Below are 24,552 nucleotides of genomic sequence, written 5' to 3' on the forward strand. Positions count from 1 at the left end.
TTAACAGATCACCTAATACACATTGTCAAAGTCACAATTATTAGACTTGTGTACAGCGTGACTGTGCCGCGGCCCTTGGGAGCCGAGATGGTAATATTAGATCCTATGTTGCCAGTTATAACAGCCAGTAATTAAATAATTTATTTATAGCAACTATATATTGCATGTAAATAATATACCTAAGTCATTTATTCTCGCTAGTCTAGAAACATTCCAAACTCTTAGAATTATAATCTCTTTTGCTATTACATTGTATATAGGAGAAAACGTATATTAAAGAGTGCAAGTATGAAAATTTCGCGTCTTAGGGCTTTGAGGAAAGTTGCTAATCGTGTATAAGGGAAAGCGGCTACTCGTATTGGTATACAAGTGCCATTGTGAGACTACAACTTGTATGGGACAAAAACGTCCATACATATATAACATAAATTAAATAACAGAAGCTTATAAGAAAGTTAATTACAATATAAAAGTCAAAATAAAAAAAATATACCTGTTATATATGTTAATTTTTATTATAGTTGTACAACGAAACTAATTAATTGATTGGGGTATCTAATGTTGCGGTCTCTTTCTCATTTGTAGGTGTGAGTGGGATAGCAAGACATTTAGTCTCGTCAATGTATTTTGGGATTAAGTTTATATAAAGAATTTATGAATCAACATACCTTTCCGATATTTGAATTCGTATGAGGCATATAAATGAAAGGATATCGATAATCTAGATGTTATACTTGGATATCATATGAGATTTCATTTACTATGAGTCGATAAACAATAATTCCGGAATTTTAAGGGCATTAAAAATACAAGAATTAAGTAAAAGATTTTAAATAGCCAAAACCTTTTCATATATGATAACTTTTTTTATGGAACCTTTAAATAAACTGTTCACCAAGATCAGGAGATAAATATTTTTCAAGATAATTTAGCTGAATTGCAAGTGAAAATACGAATTATAAATTGATAAATAAATAATAAGAGTCGAGATGGCCCAGTGGTTAGAACGCGTGCATCTTAACCGATGATTTCGGGTTCAAACCCAGGCAGGCACCACTGAAATTTCATGTGCTTAATTTGTGTTTATAATTCATCTCGTGTTCGGCGGTGAAGGAAAACATCGCGAGGAAACCTGCATGTGTCTAATTTCAACGAAATTCTGCCACATGTGTATTCCGCCAACCCGCATTGGAGCAGCGTGGTGGAATATGCTCCAAACCTTCTCCTCAAAGGAGAGCAGGCCTTTATCCCAGCAGTGGGACATTTACGGGCTGCTAATGCTAATAAATAATTAGGTATGAAAAATATCTCACTGTAATTCATTGTAATAATTGTATTTAGTATATTGATCATATATTGTTGCTTGAAAGTAATTGAAACGATTCATTGCATTTGAAAGTTTTCTTACATAAGCCGTAAGGTTTTGGTTACAGAATAAAGCATTAAGTAAAATTTTACTATTTATTAATTAGAATTTGTTGATGTGTTTATGGTTATGTTAACGGCTATCGATGTTATGTTGGTTGTGGGTTAGGGGTTAAATAGACGTCCGATTGATTACGATCTATAACATTGTCATTGTATTATAAACAATTATTATGTTACGTATTCCAGTATGAATGGTGAATAATATTGTGACTTATAATATATATTATTTTAATATATGATTATAAGAAAAATGTTATCATAAAACTAAGTACTGCAACTTAATGTCGTTGTTTCGTTCTTCTCATTAGTTTAATATTATTTATTAGCTTACTTTTTTTTTAATTAATTTATATTTTTATCTACTCACTTTGTGCTGGTTTTTTTTTTCTAAGTAATATTTTACACGCCTCTCAACGTGCGAGCGTGTCGGTGTGCTCTTCACTAGATCTGCCAACACGCGACACTTGTTAAATATTTTAATTTAATATTACTAGTAGTAGTAGTCGTAGAGCCGAGTTGGCCCAGTGGTTAGAACACGTGCATCTTAACCGATTATTTCGGGTTCAAATCCAGGCAGGCACCACTGAAATTTCATGTGCTTAATTTGTGTTTATAATTCATCTCGTGCTCGGCGGTGAAGGAAAATATCGTGAGGAAACCTGCATGTGTCTAATTTCAACGAAATTCTGCCACATGTGTATTCCGCCAACCCGCATTGGAGCAGCGTGGTGGAATATGCTCCAAACCTTCTCCTCAAAGGGAGAGGAGGCCTTTAGCCCAGCAGTGGGAAAAATTTACAGGCTGCTAATGCTAATGTAATAAAAAAATTACTAGTACATTTTATACTAAGTAGGCGCTATGTTACTACTTCAGTTAACAATCGTTGGTCTTATCTTTGTCTTTCGCATTGATTTGAGATTAACTAAACGTAAAATTTCATCGGCCTTAAGAAATGTCAACTATTAAGAGGTCTATACATGTTAATAGAGGTGACCATCATAATTCATTATTTTAATTAGATCACTAAAACATTATCGCTCCTTTTAATCTTTTTAATTGTTTTCTAAAATCGATGCAAATATTCGTCTCTTATTCCAAATTACGTCTTTGTTTCATTTGCCGTTGAAACACAGTGATTTGAGTTTGGATACATATTCCACCAACCCGCATTGGAGCAGCGTCTTGAAATTTGCTCCAAACCTTCTCCTCAAAGGGAGAGGAAGCCTTAGCCGAGCAGTGAGAAATTTACAGGCTGTTAATGCAAAACACATAGCACTCCATCTTATTGAATCCATTGGTGACAGTAGGGCTTGTTAAATTTAGGCATAGAAATCTGGAATTGCGAATCTAATTCTTGCTACCATTCCACGGGGTCATGATCTGTACAAGAACTTTTTTTAATTAAGATTGTATACTTATTTAAGTAAATATTTGTATGTAGATAAGCAATTGTAAGTCTTCTAATAATCTTAAACAAACCCGCATCAATCCCTTCCATGGTTCTCGAGTTACGCTAACAAATTCATGGTAGTGTCAGATTTTCTTGTTAAATATATTTAATAACCCGGCCGTCCTTAAATGTCTAAAGTAAGAATATCTGTCCTCAATTATAATAATTATCATAACGACGTGTCGGTGTGTTTGTAGGACTCGAATACGTGAATTCTTATATCGCGGTCACGTTAGATTTTCTTAATTGAACTGATTAAGATTCCGCGAAATGTTTAGATTTTTTTCGTTATTAATTAGTTTTACACTACCCGTATGTCGCTTTATATGTAATGTTTTTAAAATTTTCAATTACGTTAACGTTGCATTATTTCTAGTGTTATGTATAAATTCAGAGTTTATGACCGGAATGCATTGCAATGCCTGTAAGTCGTTTGTAAATTATCCGATACGATTACCGCTAACATATTCTCCGTGCTCATATATATACGAATTATCATGGCGATCGCTTCAGCGGTTTTAAAAGTCGATGTTCTTTTAGTTACAACCAATTGCATGCATTGCATGGGATAATAAAAATATGCATAAATGCTTTAATTTTTCATTTATTCAACTTTCATGCTGATCGGTCAAATAGTCTCAATGTATTTCAAACAAATATGCCGACATCCAGTTTTATATGTATTTCTTTCGTTCTAATAAAATATGTATCGAATTTATAAAGCAACTACCCCGGTTAGATTGAGATTTAAGAAGAAAGAGTTTTCTTTTGAAAGTCATATTTAAAAGAATATTTTATTATTGTTTATACAAAGAATGTCGATGATTAAATACACAGAGTTAAATTAATCACGCAATTATAAATTCAATTCAAATAGATGCTATTCAGTTCAAACCGGTCTAAAATTAGCATGATGTACTCAATTACATTCGGAAGTAATATAGATACATATATCCACGGAGGATGTATAAAAAAAATCAGATATGAACACTAATAATACTACGTGGGAATTACTCAAGAATTTAGTCGAAAATATGCCATTAAATAGTGTAGATGGTATTTTTGCATAGCTAATTATGAGCCTATTGTTGAAGATTCTAAATGAGTTAGTTCAAATCCTGACTAGCACTGTTTAAGTGTTTAATTTTTACTATTCATTTATTTAGTGCTTGACGTGGAAGGAGAACATCGTATACAACACATGTGTCGCTGGATATTCTGAGAATAACGACATGCAATGATTGTTAATTCTAATATCCATCGCCTTGAATGGAATGATCATGCCCAGCTGTGGGAAATTTACGAGCGGTTGCTTTACTTTTCTTAGTATTGCTATTTGATCATTTCATCAGCGTCACAGTAATGTATAGAAATAATTATATCAATGAGTGAAAGTACAATTAGACATATTATTAAATTGAATATTAAACGAGAGTTCAGTGACTCTAAAAAGAATGCGACAGTGCATTTAAGTAGTGTTATGCAAGATATAACCATCAGAGGGGAAAAAACCCGGACTGACACGCAAATTATGTAATTAATGTTAAGAAACCTAAAATTACTATATGACTCCGTAAACGGACACTTTAGAACGTTTTTTTTGTTTCAGGTGAGGAATCTCTTTTCTTAAAATGTTTTGCCGGAATGCGGAGCAAATAACTTGAGGTGAGTCTAAACTATATGTAATTGGGTACTTTGTACGCAGACACATTTAAAAAAATACATTTTATTTTTTCGTCCGGATTATTCATAAGAAATTGTTCGTAAGGTTATGCTTTCTTAAAATACTTTGAATTGAAAAATAAAATAAAATGTGTTCCGTTGTCAGACGTGACGTCCTTCATTCTACACACGTGCTCCGCATAACACCCTTCTCATTCCCGACGCGACATTCTCAGCCGAAATGTGATAGACACCCTCAAGAAGTGTATTTTGAGCTCTCACGTGTGACCCCTTTTTAATAATTTTTTCTTTATCTCTACCTGTTCGTATGTGTGGGTCAAATCTTGCATATGAATTCTAAACCAGTTCCGCTCGACCGATATTGATGATATTTTGCACACGCTTTTGGTATTGGTGACAAATCAATTTAATATATTAAATATTGTAATTTGTTCTAAATTGCCGCCGAGTAAAAACTTGCTTTAAAGTACAGTAAAGTCAGCAGTTTGAATAATATTTACTTAATGAAGTCTTGGTGGTATCCTGACGATATCTGGGCCACTAAGACCGACGACATTAAATCTTTCAAGAAATACGTTAATTTGACGAATGCATTGCAGACTTACGTAACGTTATATATGTTGTAGAAATAAGTATTCTTAATTTTACTTTTTTTCTTCAGATAAGATCTCACGTAATATACCGTTACAAAATGACATACTAATAGTCGTGCATATAGAAAGGATTTCACGAACAAATAATAGTAATATCAAAGTTATTTAGCTAAAAGTGTCATACTGAGAGACACGCTTTTTATTAAATGTATATGTACATAGGAACAAAATATTTTTTTTTAAATTTTTGTGTTTGTCTGTCTGTTCCGGCTAATTTCTGGAACAGCTCCACCGATTTTGACTGGACTTTCACTGGCAGATAGCTGATGTAATAAGGAGTAACTTAGGCTACAATAATAACTCTTTGTTAAATTCAGACGTGCACGATGTGTTCGGTGATGAAGGAAATTAACATGTAGTTCTGCGAAGCGGATATGCGAGTGTACATAACCACTAATGCTCTGAAACAACTTGTTGAAATAAGTTTTAAACGGCATTTACGGTCTGTTGTAATTTGAGTATATCATACATATATTATTGAAAGATAGAAGGAATATCACACTATTAGAAAGTCAAATTATATTAAAGTCATTATTGTTAATGGAAATATTAAACGATATACCGATCTAAGCGAATATTTATATACTATTATGATTTCACAAGTGTGACGTCCTATCTTGCCCTTTTCAAAAACATTTAGGCTCATTTTCTTAACCAAGTCTTGTAATGGCGGGTTACTGACATTTAACGTGTTGGAACACTCGACAGCTAAATAAGGATCCCGTCATCTGCTCTAGGAGACTTAATGATGTAATTGTATTTCTCAAATCGTATCTTTATATACTCGTACTGAATTCGACGGTATTAAATATCTATATTTTACATCGGCTGAATGTAAATGCACAGTCTAAAAATTTAAATTTAGAATTTACAGAAAGTTTCTATGAATTTTACTCGAGATAACTATATATTATCACAGACCGGAGGTTCTTTTAGGATATGTTGAAAATCTATTTGACTTGAGTTTTAAATTTACAACAATTCCCGTAGGTCAAACAATTACTTGCAAATATAAATTATTTTAATGTAATAAAGCAACGAAGATATTCCTTTTTACTGAAACGATTATTTCTATATATGTATTATAATTGAAGCTGAATTTTAATTTATGTGTTTTCTAATCAGGATAATGTTTATTAACTTAATTATAATCGCAATAACAAAATCATTTTATTAGGTTATTTAATCATTTCATTAAACTATTTTATAAAATATTTAGTATGCGAATAGAAATATTAAATTAGAGAATATAAAAACTTAATTTGTACCTTACAATCTGTTACACTAATAAAATAAAAATGAGTTTAGCCTTACCACTTACTTACTTGGGTACGGGTTTGCACAAAACCCTGATAGGGTTACTATTATTAGGTTATTATTATTATTATTTAAACCCCTATTATTAGGTACCATCCACTCATCACATACTGGCACTAGAGACATAACATTTTTGTTCTTGAGGTTGGTCGCGCTTTGACGATGTAAGAAATGATTGTCTGTCCAAACGTACATATGTGCAATATTTTAGTACAATTATTTTGTGGAACTGTCAAAAAAAATATTTAGTTAGTATAATGTGAAAATTCAATAAAATTATCACATAAAATCTATGGATAAAATTTATTGTGCCCGTCCGAAGTCGGAGCCGGTGGCTTGTGTGAAATTAAGACAATTATTATCTAATAAGACTGTTCACAATGTGTAAATGTCAGAGGTCTTTATAATGAAACTTCATTCGAGGTTATCTAGGCGAGTTTATTTCATTTAATTTCTATAACTTAATCCCCAGGTCAAGGCCTCAACAAGCTTCACAAATGTTCGCGACACGCTATTATTATTTGTACACACAAGTTAGATTGATAAACTATCAAATTGTATGTGAATTTTATAGCCTGTTTTAAAAGTGAAGGGTTCCCTATTTCCCTTTGTGTGACATCGTTTTATGTTTTACTCAAAATACACGGTCGATATTTTAAATTATTTCTTGAAGATAATTTTCTTTATATACTTACTGGCTGAACCTGCGGTTTTACCCGCGTTTTTATCTATAGCGCACAAACCGTCAATCTCTAATTTACTCCCTCTAGAGGACAATTTCAAAAAGTAGCCTACGTCGTTCTCCGGGACTAAACCTATCTCCACCGTAAATCTAAATCTGTTTAGCGGTTTAATCGTGAAGAGGTAACAGACAGAGCTATTTTCGCATTCATAGTATTAGTATATATAGGTAAAGATACGAAGAACTTAATTTATAATACATATAAAGAATCATTCTGACATACATCGCTGTTAATATTGTATTGATTTTTTAATGAAGATAACAACGTTTTTTTGAATATTTTATACATTAGCCAAACCCTATGTCTAACTAAACACTCGGGCCAAAGAATAAGGTAGATAGATTTAATAAAAATATTATTTTTGATTTATCAGTTTTATTGAACACTGTTAAAGCTGAATACATTATAATCTCATTCTGAAACCAACTAACAAGTAGCGGTGTGAGGGTGTGGCATAACGGTATTATGTGGCGTAACGCAATTGTCAAATATACTACTTTAACCTTGCGTTTTATTAGACCTTTTCACACCCAAACAGGTCATTGTTAGCAATTCATTTTACAGTTACTCTTGTAAGATATTTGAGACTTTAATACATTTTGATTGGTCCTAATATACTTCTCACCGTTCGTAATGAGAGAAAAATTGCTTCATCCTTATGTCTTCATCTCTGAACGCTAAATTCGTTCTAGAATTTTCAAGAAATATTATGCATTGTTAATCAAGGATTTCCCTAAATAATTATGATTCTATTGGCACAATTGATATAAAACTACTTATAAAAAAAAAAACAATATAATAGGTACTATATTTAATTAGTATAATATTTGATTGCAATGTAAATATTTGATTCGTGACTTGGAAAGCACGTAAAGCGTTGGTCGTGCGTATAAAACACTTTCCGCTCTTGTCAGGTTTGCTGTCCCGGCGAGAAGATGAGTGATACAAATACAAATGGCAGTGCACTTCTATTTGCGTATACATTTGTGTACTAAAATATGTGGTCCCCTGCCTGTCTCCCTTGGGAAAGGACGCAGCCAGGGCAAGGCAGCCTAGAACGATACAGTTATTTAATATACGAAATACAATTGAAGTTTATTTTACGATACCGACGGATAAATGGCGCATCTGATCGTAAGTAGTCATCGACACCCGTAGATGGGCGCTATAAGAAATATTAACTAGGAATAGTTCAAATCACTAATGTGTTAACAACCTTGTGCTCGTAGTTTCACTGGCTCATTCAAACTTCAAACCGGAATACAACAATACTAAGATTTGCTGTTTGTCGGTAGAAAATCTGATCAGTGGGTGGTGCCTCCCTAGATAGGCTTGCATAATGCTTTGCCACCAAGTAAACCAATTCTGAACTACGTCTGTAAAATGTATTACGGTTCTTACTTTAATTTTAAAGCCCCACCTAGGTATGTTTTTGTAAAATAGGTATGTATGTAAGTTTATATTACTTTATAATATTATAAATTGATATAGAAGCGTTGAGATAGTATTCGTCGATTTTCATGCTAGATATATAAAAAATAAATACGGTTAATACATGTGATATTGGTATTTGAAGAGTTACCACTGAGATTAATGTCGAATAAAATTAAAAAAAAATATATATACGTCTTCATTTGAAGTTATATTTTGAGTAGATATTCTTACAGTATAATTAATTATCTCAGGTATCAAATTTTGACATTTCAAAAAAAGGATGTTGTTATTTATAATGCAGTTCTGTGAACACCTAACTTAATAATTAACTTTTTACAAAAAAAAAAAAACAAAACTGTTTAAATTTGACCTCACGTTGTCCTATTTGATGAGAATTTAGAACCCGTTTTTGACTCGCTGTTAGTCGTTGATAAAGGTTTAGGTTGTTGGTATTAATAACATTTGCAATATTTCAGTGAGAATTTAGTTAAGACTCTAGTTTTTAAACCATTTTTTAAAGAAACTCTACACGTGTTTGCCAAATAGTATACATATATTCAAATATAACCAGAATTAATTAGTCATAACAACGACTTTTTTTATTAATTCAAAAATTGAATCCTAACTTCTATTATTCGATTTGTTTCTGTTTTGTTTTTTAAATTTTATATATTAGGTTTACTAAAGTTCAAAATTACAATTGATAAGGTATCTGTTGGGAATTAAATACTCAGGAAGCATGATTATTGTAATTAAAAAGTATATTAGGAGCTACATTCAAATTTTAAAGATTTTTCCACAAACCGATGTTATCTCAATCAGTCAGACTGAAAATTAAAAATAATAAATAATCTTCGAAATTTATTATTATTAAGTTTGTAAATGTATCTAATAGGACCAACATGATGAGTTTGATTGACACAAGCATGAAATGCAACGATATTTGTCTTAAATTTCACGTTTAGCTGATATTCTATATGAACTTATTCGTATAGGTATACGAATAAGTTTGTAAATTCTACTTACTTTAAATATTATTATTGTAATCAATTATTATCACTATCTGACATTACTTTATCGTGTTCTCCGGTGAGATTCGACTTTGTTTTTACAGAATAGCTCCACTATTTTGAAATAATATTTTCGGACTATTGTAAATGACAATTACAAATATGGAAACTAAATTATCTTTAATAAGTATATCTGTGAACATAGTATTGAATAATGGTGACTGTTCATGACCCGCTTTGGCACCTATTGTAAGCGACTCTTGCGTACATTACACCTACGTTCCGATAACGATCTGGCGCTAAGAAATGTAAATATGACCTATATTACACTAGTTTGATAAGAAAATTATAGAAAATTCTATATGAAAATACAATCAAAGCGCAAAAGCTAATAGTAAATTATATAATTTATGAATTATAAAATGAGCTATGGTGTTGTTTTTTATAAAGTAAAAAACAGCTAAAGTAAAAAGGTACATTGAAATGACCGGTATAAAATTGTCCGTAAAAAGTTATAATACCATATAATTTTTTAATTCGATAAATCGAGTATTTGACCATAACTGTCAATTTTATTTTGTTGCTCATTTAATTTTAACATTTATGTCTATATTCATAAAGACTATTATCGATTCCAATGTAATTTAATACAGCAAGAACACCTATAACACCAGAACGCTGTAACAAATAGCTCGAAGTATGAAACTCACCGCTTAGTCACGCTTTGATATCGACTATAAATTGAACAAAATTGTCGACATGTGTTTTCTTAATAAAAAATATTAAAAGTTACTTTATGCTATAATTGAAAAAAAGTAAAGTAAATTACCTGCATAACAATAGTGTCCTCTTAAATATATAACGTAAAAAGAAAATAATCTTGTGTGACATTTTAATCTGCAAACTATTCTATATTTACCATCTAATAAGCAGACCACTTACACATACATTATAATTCAATACATAGATAGACAATAATGTTTCATAAATATATGTGGTCGTACGCAACTTTGCATTCAAAATCCAATACATGTCCGTATAGTACAAGATCTTATGTTTTCGGGAGGCTTTATTTTTCGAAATGTGATTAGTAGTTTAGAAGTTATGCGGGAACAGATGAACATACATACATAAATACGGGTTAAAATCATAATCTCCTGTTGGCATCGCATGTCGTAGTCGGGTAATTTGAAATAGCAATATAATATTTCAAACATACTACGTAACAATTGCATCTGTAAATTATAAAGATTCTCGGGTCGCACGTCACTAAAGCTCATTTTATGCTTCGGTATAATTCATTTCGATGTAATTCATTGTCAAGTTTTGAATTTGTTACGAACAGAATAGTCTCGCTGTAATGTTATAAACACGGATGTCCCATAAAGAATATAATTTCTCATCGACTTCAAAAAGCCGTGTAGCCATGCTCCGCCGATCACGATAAACAATACCACAACCTCGCGCTAAGCCTTGACCGATCGAGGATAGTGATGGGAAAACGTTGTCGATATTTTCTCAGACCCTTATTATCGACCTTGGATGTTGTAATTCAATTATGCGTTTTAATTACAGTGGTTTTTATCGTGTTTATCAAATGTGACGGAGAAATGATTATGTGTGAATGAGAGTTGAAGTTTATTAATTTATCGAAACTAATTACGGAAATTGTTTTGAGATGATAGATATAAGGCTATTAATTAAATTACTAATTTTAGTAAATACTTTTGCTAAAATGTTATTGATATTTTTGAAAATCATAATAATAATGTAATATGAAATATAAAATATTTTTATATAAAAAAAAAAAATAATGAAATTTAAATATAAAGACTTTTGCATAACAATTTATTTTAATTTCCTAAATATTTGAATTGGTGGAACATAAGTAAAAAGCACAATACGTGACAGAATGAAACTTATTTGCGTTATACATCGTGTGACTATGTTTTGATCAAACGTTACACATGAAAACGCCGAGTTCATGAGTTAAGCAAAAGCATTTTAAATAATTACACTAATCGATAAATAAATTGACATCACTGTTTTGTATCGTTTGTGCTGTACCATCACAACCGTTTTGCTCTTATTAGTTTAAGTTTTTACTGACTGTACCCTGCGGTTTTGAATGAGCCGTGATGATTATCATCATTCATTACCGATGATACCAAGTTCGCACCCGGGCAAGCACCACTAAATTTCTATGTTATTTTATTCATCTCTTGCTCGGTGGTGAAGGGAATCATCGTGAGATAATTTGTATGTGCAGGATGAAAACCTGCCCGAATTAAAGCAGCGTAAAATTCCAAATGTTCTCTTCAAAAAGGATAATAGGCCTTAGACCAGCAGTGGGCAATCTCCAAACTGTTACTTATACGATGAAAACCTTCCAACAATTTTGACATATTGGTTTGTGGTTATTGTTCAGCTTCTTATAATTGTAGCGTGAAGTGATTATTATGTGCAGTTATAACCTCTTTTCCTAAGGGGATTATCTAACAAAAAAGTATATATATTGAAACCTGTTCAGCACCTGTCTTTCCGCCGCCGCCTGTGAATAAATCTGCCAGGAGGAATACACTATGGAATGCTTAGTTACATATTTAGGTATACCAGTATGAACCAGATACAGTTTTAAAAAAATACAATTAACATGTCCTTGTTTGAAAATCGGTTTGTAAAACAGTTTAACAATAATAATCAATATAATTAATTTATTGCAAAATACAATAACAATGCATGTGGGACAGCGGGTCGCTTTCATCGTCCGTATCTGTCGATCACGATTCAACCGCACCTTTTTGGGTACAGCAATTCAATGAGTTAAGACACTTTCGAAAACAATAACATTGTAAAAGTAACAATAGAGGAATAGTTGAAAGTGTCGGTATGTGCAAGAGTTTACAATAATAATTGCAAACATTTATGATGGAGTATAATTTCTAATAATTGTATGCGGGGGTAATTGATGTACGGTCCCGCCTGGGTACCCTTCGGTCATCGATTGTTCTACCGCCATAGAGCAAAATTTGTTATTTGTGTCACTGAGGCCAAGCGGCAGATGATTTGGCATATTAGTTTGGTATAATATCATCATTCATCTTTCTTTGCATATCCTATAACATTTCAATTTAGTCGGTGAACTGCATGACAAGGACTTTAAACTATTTAAAATTTAAGCTTTCCGAATGATTCTAATATTCCTTGATAGTGCAAACGTTTAATCAAGAAGTTTTATTATAATGGATAAAAGAAAGAATAGTTCAAATACTTTTACTTGGTAGCAGGGCTTTGAGCAAGCTTGTCTGTGTAGGTACCACTCACTCATCAGATATTCTACCGCCAAACAGCAGTACTCCGTATTGTTGTTTTCCGCTTTGAAGGGTGAATGAGCCAGTGTACATAGGCACAAAATAAATATATATATATATATATATATATATATATATATATATATATATATTTATTTATTAAAAAATAGAATAGAACACTTTAATTGCACAGCACTTCTGTCGAAATACATTACAGCATTCAGTTTAAAATTATAATATGTTACTGACAGCGTGCAAGAGGGTTATTGTTTTTAGAAATCTCTTTCAGACAACCGTTGGTAACAGGATTCTTGAATAAAACAATCGATGATGGGTCCTACGTTTTTTTCACGAACGTATCTTTGATCCAAATTTAACCATTTTCGAGAACAATAATTATCTACGCTAAAAAAATAAATCAATAAACAGAATATTAACAATAAAACAAGGCTAGAATAGACAATACTTGAATTTTTTAATATAGATTTGGTTACAAGGATAATTACTGAAATAAGATTGTCTTTACGATATTAACTTTAACAATGATTTCGTTCGATTCTATATTATTTTATAATTTGATTCAATTTATGCGTCTGTTAAAAGAACGTCGCCTAGGTTCAAATTCAGTTGCCCAATGGCATCAAATATGTATTAAGGCTGCCTAGACTTTGGTGTAGGACTCATTACGAAACATGCATGCTTATGAATTCATTATGTACATGTTATGGAGTTGAGAAATTCATTTTGTTCAAGTTTAATTTATTGATTGAACGAGCGTTGTATATTAATCAATGTTTTGATTTCTAAGCCGATTAGTAATTAAAGTATTGAAACTGTTTTGCATGAGAATAATTTATACAATACACTGATTGTAGATAATGGTATGGTATAGATAAAAACCGAAGGTTTCAATTTAAATTCGGGTAACTTTTTGAAAATCTTAGCGTTTTGGATAGAATTTGGTTCTCTCAAACGAAACTGTCTGCTCAGCTGCGGATGAACGAATATACATTCTTTACGGCTTGTATTAATGCGAAATCTACAATATTATCATCGCAAATTACAAATAATTTATTTAAAATAAATATTTTGTGTGAATAATATAAAATATGTTATAATCGGCGCCTTTGTGTTGTATGATTTATGTGATTATTATAATGTTATAATAGTATGTTAATTGTTTCAGGTAAACAGATAAATCTTTGACACTATGTAAAACGTAAGTTTTGTTATTATTTAAATTATGTTAAATATAATTCGAAAACGACTTATAACTTTAATTGTAATTTTGGTTTTAATTAAGTAACAGTAATCAAAGGAAGGAAAAATAATATTTTAAAATAGTTGGATAAGCAAAGACGTGATTATTGCTACAAAAAAAAAAAATGTTATGTATGTTTAAAAATTTCTGGGATGCCAATACGCATACGGCGACTTGATGATAGTCTTTATTTATGCTTATATAATATTCATATACATGATTTTACCGTAGGTAAGTCACTCTATCAAAAAGCCAAGATATTTAATAAAATGTATCCAAATCATATCGATCATTATTATTGGCCTCGTATTAAGAACTCGTAAATGTACCACTAGACAAAGATCTTATCATTTTTAGGGTAGTGTTCTGAACTTAACATTCAAGGTGGTCTACTGCGGATTATAAGATATACTCGTACACATGGCAATAGATTTTGATAGATTTCTTTCAAAGCAGTGTCGTTGACTCGGATATGCTCATGCGATCTTCGGTCTAAGTAGACGTATTGTTCTTCCACTGAGACATCTTGGCTATAACATTATGTGTGATTTCTGTACGCAATATTTGCATATAAATAAAACAAGTAACGTTTTCGAAGTAGACATTTCTCACGCGACACGGAATGCACTTAACAGTTACAATGCAAATGTTCGATTAATCACATATATTGACTTTCAAATCATTAGACGTAGAGAAAGAGTTCAACAACCAACCATTAGGCTCGGACAAATCTATGTAATGTTCACATCCAATTATACGAGTGAAATGACTGAGGCGTGATATGAGATTTTATTATTGTACATGTACCCTCGACACGGTTTTCTCGTACTTTATATTCTTTTGCATGATTAGGTGCTTTGTGAGTACGTCCGATTGGACGGCAATCCGATACGGCTGGAGGGAGTTCTGGCGCAGGATCAACTAGTTTCACAATTCGAGCTTCGGGATTTTAATAAGGCCAGAGAAACTCAATAACTCTTATTGGGAGCTTGTCGTCACCGATCATACAGTGTCGTTTTTGTATATATTGTCTAATTAATTTTGAGTTAAATTTAATTTGAAGTCGATCGATCGTCTGTATTTGTATAAGTCACGTTATCCTCCCATATATATTCATATACTTTTGTTCCAAAGACACATGCGTTAGTTAACTGTGTAGATCGCTGTAGAGATAACTAGCATTTTATAATATCCCGTATGATGTTACCTCTAACCAGCTTAACTACGGCTCGTCTACCGTAATGCCAAATAGCCTATAATCTTCTCAGGATATTCTGACTTAAGAATATCGAATATTAAAATTCAATTTTTTGCGATATAAGTACATAATAAAAAATTCTTATAATTTTAAACGTATATAAAATTCGATGAAAATTCCGTAACAGTTTACTTTATATAAAAATATAATGTACCCATACAGTTGTTTATAGATGAAATGGCATTATATAATTATATCTAGGTTTCAGCGTATTCCATCCCGCTTCTCCAATACAGTGCAAGCGAGTTAGTTTTTTGAGTGTATTTTCATCCGACACATGCAGGTTTTCTCACGATGATTTCATCCTGAATTCAAACCAATTATTGAGCACATGAGTATTAAGTAAAGCTTGCATAATAGGGTGGAGGTTTGACCCTTGATGTTTGGTTATCATTCCCGTGTTCTAAGCATCTCGAATTCTCAAACGTCGATTAAAAAATATTCTGACGCAGAAAGTACATGTAAAGCATCACCTGCATTTGTATTTATATTTCTTGTTAATATTAATATTTCATACAGTGTAACATGCCGATAATGTTATTCATCATCTTTTACATCAGATGATGAACGTTAACACAGACGATACTTCATTAATCAAACCGTAGAAGTTGAACCTTCGTCGAGTACCACACGATCGATCTATATAACTCCAACTTGTCATGTTGGACGTATAACAATAATATATTTTAACATATATAGAAATATTATTCTCTAATAGTTTATAAAAGTTTTTTTTTAATATTGTGTAGGAATAGTTAGACATCGATTTGTCTCTTTCTATCATCAGTAAATTGTCATTCGAAAGAAGAATATAGAACGTTTATACGAAAAAGGGGAGATGTATTATTTATGCATCGAACGTATTACTTAGTATTTGTTTTCCATTTCCCCTTTCTAATTATTGATTTTTATTCAAATAACACACCATTGAACCCCTTTGTTAAACTTTCAAAACTCAGTTTGTAGTGCGAAGTAATACGCTACTAAATATATGCATAAGTCCAGAGTCCCAACAACAATTACTTTTTAGCAATAATGATCAATCATGTCATAATCTTTCTGATACAAAAGAACAATCAGATGATTTTCTATATTAGGAGAAAATCGTAATTATATTTCATAGTTTCTTATATTTATGGTTACGATAGAATATTGATTAGTATAGCAAGGCTGACTAAGACGTGTGCATGCCCGTCCAAATGGGTATAACCAAGGCATCACTTATTGCACGTTGAACATTAATACTTTGTATTGTTTAATGTAGATAAACGTTAACTAATATTCAACTGCAGTACACATTTCATTATATTATTTATATTATATAAATCTTATCCTCAATGACACATACACACATATATGACACACATGTATTTCTATAGATCAATTCATATGGTTAAAAATATCATTAAAAATGTTGTTATGTTATGAAATAATTCAAAATTGGAACGCGCAATGTTTTTAAACTTACATTTGTTTATTTATTATAGTTTCTTGACTTCTTTAGAATTAATAAAACAGTGCATTAATTTTTCTTTTCATTTTTAACTAAAGGCCTTTCGACTATAAGTATAAGCCCCTCCATCTTACTCCACTTTTTCCTGTGTTGGGCTATTCTCATCCTGTCATTATTACCGAATTTTATAAGTTCGACTCCCCATCTTTCCAGGGACTCTCGATCTCTTTTCCTTTTTCACTTTTGTTTATTATTAGTCTAAATGAAATACCTTCTCCATTTATTTATTTCTTTATTTCTTTCCTATTTATTGGAATATCTCATTAATATTAGTGTATTATTTAATCCTATAAGTTATTACGAATAATTAAATCTAAGTGGATCGCAATTTTCATATCCTGACGATAATTTATAGACCACTAACACGCCGTTTCCCATTCGAGGTGTGCAATAAATGATATCGTTCCGTATTTTCATAAAAAGCAACATTGAAATAGTCAATAGATATTAGAATAAACGTGCATTTGCTAGGTCGCCTTACCGGCTAAGTATTGAAATTAAAACAAGTCGTGCCTCTATGTAAATTAATAGTTTAGTTCGAGCGTGATTGAACGAGAAATGTTCCGTTATTGCCAATTAACTGTCCCCTTGCAATCCAAGTTGAAACTGCTTGTTCTTAGTAATTGTATGTGTTTGATCAATGTTGGCAAATTGATAACTATGCACTGGGACGTCGGTAATTCACAAACACTTTACATCGCATTATTGATTTAACAAACCTTTGACTACCAGAGTTCTGTTAACAACCCGTTACAACAAGTCCGGAAATTAAAAACAGAATACCTTTTAATTCAACAAAATCAAGTAAAATGGGATATCATGAATACTATGTTTAATGCTGTTTTCTTTATGACGAACTACAGGGGTTAGTTCAGTAGTATCACAAAATCGAAAGTATCGTGTAATAAATATTATTTTCAAATACCTAATCAGTGTAATAATAAAATAAAAAGTTATATATTTTGCCATCTTATTGTTGTCAATAAAGACTTTTATTGAATACCGATAATATTTCGAAAAATATTAACGGTAGTTTAAAAAAAATATTAATATTACAGAAATATATTAATATTTAAAAAAATTATAGGTACATGTATTTTTGTCGTACGATTTTTGAATTTTTTGATATGTTAACAAACATTCTATAGTATATAGAGTCATTATATACTATTCAAATCAATGCTAACATTGAAATAAAAAAGAAAAAATTATTTACACTAAGTAACTCTTTTAACGAAACTAATTTCGTTTTATTTTTCTATTAAGCCTAAGTGCCATCAAGTTTTATATGCATGCCTGAATACATTCACGTGCCTCACGTACTTACATACGTGCATATTTGCTGTCTGAATGTATGCGTGCGTATGTTTGCGCGTGTGCGTGTCTTTATGTTTTAAAAATACGACCAGTAACAGTATCATAATCGTAAATTGTATTTTAATAGTATCATAATGGGATTCTGTGTTTGCGGTTTGAAATAAATCGAGTACAAAGATTTATTAATTGATGAAAGGATTTTATACCTACATATATTATTGATATTTTTTTTCTGGAACTATATGTACCTATAGATGGACAATTTGATTAAATTTTATACTTAGATAGAGTTAGATATAGTAAATAAAAATTTCACTCTATCACGATACATATACCAGCTGGTTAGAATCATCTATATGCGCTTAATGTCACAAGTATTTTTATAACAAATAAACACGCTATCGTCATAAACAATTACATTCACAGAAAAAAAAATACAAACAGAAGCATAGCGAACTAAGTATCAATATCAATATACTATCAATAGACCTTAATGTATCGCAGTAACGACTAAAATCCCTAAAATATACAAGCCGTTGCATTCCGTAGCCCACATTAAAATCCCAGAAGCCCATGGTTCTAAGAAAGTACCCGTACCTTGAATAATAATACAAACGAAAGCGCGTGCCGGAAGCGAGGAGAAATGGACAAACATATACACGATAAATATGACTTACGTATCTGTCAAATTTATGTATTAAATATTTGTCGAAGGAGTTAGCACTTAGAGCTAGTTATATCATCAAATACTACGAGTTATATACGAATAATATTTCGTATGTATTCATTGTCAATTGAATAGGTTTTCTGGTTTGTCTAATAATAATTAATACCAGGTGAATTGATTGCTCTTAGTATATTTTGGTGTGATATTGAACAAATAAGTGCGATCGTGGCATTTGTAAATAGAAATGTTTTAAAACTACGTCACACTAATAGAATATAGGCGCGAAATTCACAGCAAAGAGATTTTGGAGTCTTCGTATACAGACTGCTTCACTTTCAGGGACCGACCGTAAGTTTGCCCTGGCTAATACTACTTAGGGACCCACCTAAGACATATCTGAACGTAGACTTGAATTAAATTAATTGAATTGGTTTGATTAATTACAGGACTCGCAGGGCTGCAAACTTTACGATTTGTTTAATTTAATAAAGTTATGGATTCTTTAGCATTATCGTCTTTTTTGACTATGACTTGACTTAGCTGGCCCCCCTTTGAATCTACGGGCTGGAGCCCAAAAAGCCATATGGTAGATCCGGCCCTGTTCACTATACTTGGTTAAGCTCAGACTTGTACATATTCGTTGTTTTATATTCATATATGTGTAATACATTACTCGTAAAAACCATAACATGTGAAAGAACAAAATAAATATACTGATAAAAAATCGTAAAATTGAACCGTCAAATTATTTTAAGCTATTTTTTATTTCAAATTTTGTATCGAACCCGTTATTTAACTATTCAATAAAATATTATATACGTAATAGTTGTTTACGATACGTGGAAGAATGTTCGGAATATTATTTAAGTAGATCATATTCTACTGCAAAAAGTATACAATTAAATACCCTTGAACCAGTAATAATTACAAGGGTCTTCTTAAAACATTACCACGATGATTGAATACAATTGATTGTTCTTGCAATATATTTTTTATTTATAAAATATTTTCCTGGGCCAACGCGGAAGTTTAATTAAGTATGTGAGAATATGTAACCCTCAAGATTATTTAACGTCTTCTGTAATGAAGGCAGACAAGTTATGACTAAAAAGCAAAAAATACTATCATTAATAAATAGCATAATACAGCTGTTGCGTGAGCTCTTTCTTTGCACCGATCGGTTCTAAGACTCAGGATATCTTCTATCGCAAAGCACAAAATGGCTCTATAAAAAAATAAATTGAAAGTTACGTCAATTTAAATCACCAATCTTGTGCTGCATTCACAATGCCTGGAGCATTTTAGCACTAATTGTAGTTAAGTAAAAAATATATATATTCATTTTTACTAATGGACAAATGAAAGAATTATTATTTACTTGGTTAACTAAAGGTATGTCATTAAGAAAATTAATATGTCTTTAAACTCGTTACGTTATAATCGTATTCATATTAAGAAAGGTTGGCTGAACATTGTAATTTATTTATGTATATAATTAGCCTTAGCCTATAGCCTTATTATTAGTTATCGATTGAAATATGATTTTCTATTGTTTTCATGATGCAACGCTTAAAAGTAAAACTATTTTTTTAAGGACAGGCTCAAAGCGCGTCGTAGATCTCTAGCATAAAATGTCAGAAAAATATATGTAATATTAGTTTTATAATAATTATACTATTTGAAGTATATATGAGCGAAAATGTCGTGTTGTGGTAAATTTTTTATATTTCTTTTTTTTTTTAAGATTTCACGGTCGAGTCTGACATCGAGTACTATCAATTTTGTAATATACAGTATTCTGCAGTTGAGAAATATTATTAATAGCTCTTGCATTTATATATTCAACTTATGTTTTGACATACATTTAGACATGTGTAATCGATATCGAAACATTAAAAAGAACATAAATCATGCTACGAAACAGGTTAGACTTTTTAAATATTGTTTAGTTAGAAATTAATGAATGTTCTCGTAATCAGCTAGCTCCCGGGATTATTGCGTGTAAGGACGTTTAAAAAAAAACAAAACGTGAACAGCCCTTGGTAAATAATTCATAAATAAATTATAATTTTAAAAACTTTTTTGTTATTTATAATAATTATTTGTTTTAGATGTATGATCGTTTTAATTACATGTTTGATGCTAACAGTCCATGTTAATTAATTATTTTTACTGTCGCTATTGCTATCGTATCATATTTTATTAATATTTACGTAAACTAAAGTTAATTATCATGAGACAGCAATATAGTTGACTAATTAAAGTATGTTTATACAGTTATATACATTACATAAAGTCCTATTGATGAGACGTATTGTGCATAATGTAATTTATTTTCAAAACAAATCAATAACATGATTTATTAACACACCGTTCGCCTGGTGGCAATTTTGCTTCAGGCGATGCGTATAGACAATATCACTACATAAATAAAGATGTACTGTTATCAAAAACATAAATAATATTTTTTAAATAATAAATATTAGAAATTAAAGTAATCAACTCAAACAATATGATTAAATAAAATATATTACAATAAGAATATTGAATTTAACATCTCAATTTTTTAATTCTAATTGAAGGAACTGTGGTTATAACATTGAAAAAAAAAAGGTTCTGCTATCGTTACTTGTATTTGATTCATAGCAATTATTATGGTACAGATTATAATCAGACTAGTTTCGCCCGCGGCTTTGATAGCATTAAGCCTGATTCGAATACGAATGCGTCTTATTGTAATTATCGCAAGGAAAGTTGTTTATGGTCGCAGTTGAATAACACCTTATTTTAGTCGACCTCCTTAAGTCAGAAATTTATATTTAAGAAGAAATAATTGTTTTAAATGTGTAGCAAACACTAGTCGAACGAATATTATATAACACTTTATGTTCAATAATACATAATAATAAAGTATATCTATATAAGCTGAAATAAAAAAATAATAATAAGGTGAACACCGAACTTCTGTATTTATTCGTGTGGTTTTATTTCTACGGGCTTTGATATAGTTAGTTCATAGTAGTTTTTTAAATGTTCGATATAAGTACCTATTTACTAACCCAGCCAGTTCCGTATAATTAATCTCAAGATCCGTGATAAAGAAAATATCATAATATCGTAAATTGAGTGCGTTACGTTTAGTGAAGTCTTACACATTACATATATGGGTGTACCGGAAATAAGAAATCAGTATGCGTATATACAAATTTAAATTATGTTAATTAATTCAAATCGAAGCTTTCCCAGACACAAACAAGAAATTTCATAACACATAAATATTATAACACCGGAGTCAACCTGATTTTATTGACACTAAATTATGTTGTAAAGGGAAGACATCTTTATCACAAATGATTAAGGTTGTAATTCCAATAAATAATAATATTCCATAAAATTTTACTCAGGGATATCGTGTTCGGATTGCGCTTCGGTGCTTGTGTCGACGATCGATTTCAATGCACTGTGCAATTTTACCCTGTGAAGTGTAAAGTCATATCTTAAGCAGTTATGAGTATTCTTCCATGGAATAACTTACCTACTGAATTATTATTAAAATTTCAGTCCTCCTGACTTCTTTGCTTTTGTGAGTTTTTAGAAGTGTTTACTAAGGCCAAAATTGGTTAAGTATTAACAGAAAAGTATAGTTTTCGAATTGACTGACGCGTTCTAAAGGATAATTTTTTTTTAATTTGTTTTTTTTTTTTTGTCGTTCTAGGCCGATTCAAAGGTATTAAAAATTCAATAAAGTAGATTTTATTAACATATTTTTTAAAATATTCATTACCAAATATACAATTGTTTTAAGATTTTTTTTAATCTTTTGATTTTTTAAGTGCTACATGATCCAGTCTGTATGTATTTTGATCAGAATTTAGGTATACTTGTATGTGTAGAAGAACTGTATTTTAAGTTTTTAACAATAACTTCAAATTACTTCTCTGTAGTAAAAAATAATAATAGCAATAAATAGGTCTTAATAGTAAAAATTGTACCTTCGCTGGATGGAAATCCTTCTCCTTCTAACTTTAACTGTTGATCTCAGGTAAACCGACTGGTTTCCGATTCTCCATAAAAACAGGAAAGTTCTAAAGACGTTCCTTAATGTAAGAAGCGATCACAAGTGCCGCTTATGATCTAACATGCAATTTGCCGTGTCGTGAGCAATGACGGCACGCACTAAAGTGCATCATTATATCCAAACTAACTTGAACCCGCAACATTCACTTTATTATCTTATGTATAAAATTGTTGTATAGGTATAACTGTATGATACTGATAGACCTCGTCACTTTGGCCGATCGACATAGAAGTTGATATACTATAAGAGTAATTACTGAGTTTCTTGCCGGTGTTGTTAAATGACGTTTCAAAAGTGCTTGTAAAAGCCCACTTGAATAAAGAATATGCTAATTGGATTTGACTATACAGTTCATGAAGAATTTTATGCGGACCATTTTTCCAGAGCCCCCCTAGCTACTGATGACGATAGCAATGATAGAAGATGACGTACAGACTTATGAACTCAGGTGCAAAACAAAAAATCTCGCCTATTGTAAAATGCCGTTGTTTATTATTTTCTAAAAACATTTAACTTATAAACACTACGACGGACACTTTTATTATTATGTCTGCGTGTATGTTATGCTGATTGAATGTAAACCCTGCCGAGAGATTATAAGCAGATTTACGAATCAAGTGTAATGACACATTGATAATATACAGTTTATTAGTGTGAGTGACGCATACGAGTTTAGCTAGGTTCGTCGAGATTTTTCTCTTTTTTATAATAACAATTGGGATAATTATGATAGTTTTTCAGAGAAATATTAAAGTATTTCCTAATTTGAGTTTTAACAAAATGATACCCTTTATGGATTTGTCCTGGTACAAATGGTGTTAATAATTTCATGTGTTCATCTCGTACTTGAAGTGGACTTTTTTATGGCTGATAAAAATGTCCTGATGATCCATTGAAGATTGACATAATTAAACGAAAAGGGAAACATTATTCGAGTATTATAATTGTTATAGATTGAAAGATAATCTAATTAAAACAACATCATCTTGTTTATATGTGTTTATGTATATTATATGTGGAACCTAGAATTATGTTACACTCACAAAAGGGAAATATCGTAAAATCACATTTCCATATGCGAATAACGATTATATGCGTCTCATTAAAATTAGAAACAGATTTTATGACGTACAAGATGCATAACAAATAAGTATCAATATATTCTGAATTAAAAATAGTTACTGTATATATTTAATTCATATTCGTATATATTTAAGCACTTAATGTTATTAATTCTTATGTTAATAAACTTTACTTTAATATATTCTGTATTTAATTAACATTCAAAAAAAAAATGTTATTTTTATCTCACGTTAAATGTCTGTCAAATGTCAATCAGGTTATGTTTTTTATCGAGGAAAATAGTAAATTAAACTCTCACTGTGTGGGGGCGACTATTACACAACGACACGTCACCGTCGACTATATA

General features: G+C 30.9%; 1 protein-coding gene across 3 annotated transcripts in view; it reads left to right on the forward strand.

Moving 5' to 3' along the window:
* LOC125066971 (myosin-2) overlaps window positions 1-24,552 on the forward strand; it is a 124,414-nt gene that overhangs the window by 50,351 nt on the left and 49,511 nt on the right. Inside the window, exon 1 of one of the 3 annotated variants that reach the window (XM_047675312.1) lies at window positions 4,488-4,543. The exons of the other annotated variants lie outside the window; for them this stretch is intronic. The gene's annotated coding sequence lies outside the window, so the exon portion shown is untranslated. Of the gene's footprint in view, window positions 1-4,487; window positions 4,544-24,552 lie in introns of those variants that run through there. 3 annotated transcript variants of the gene reach the window in all.

The sequence above is a fragment of the Vanessa atalanta genome, chromosome 10 (assembly GCF_905147765.1).
Source record: "Vanessa atalanta chromosome 10, ilVanAtal1.2, whole genome shotgun sequence".
Lineage (NCBI taxonomy): Eukaryota > Metazoa > Arthropoda > Insecta > Lepidoptera > Nymphalidae > Vanessa > Vanessa atalanta.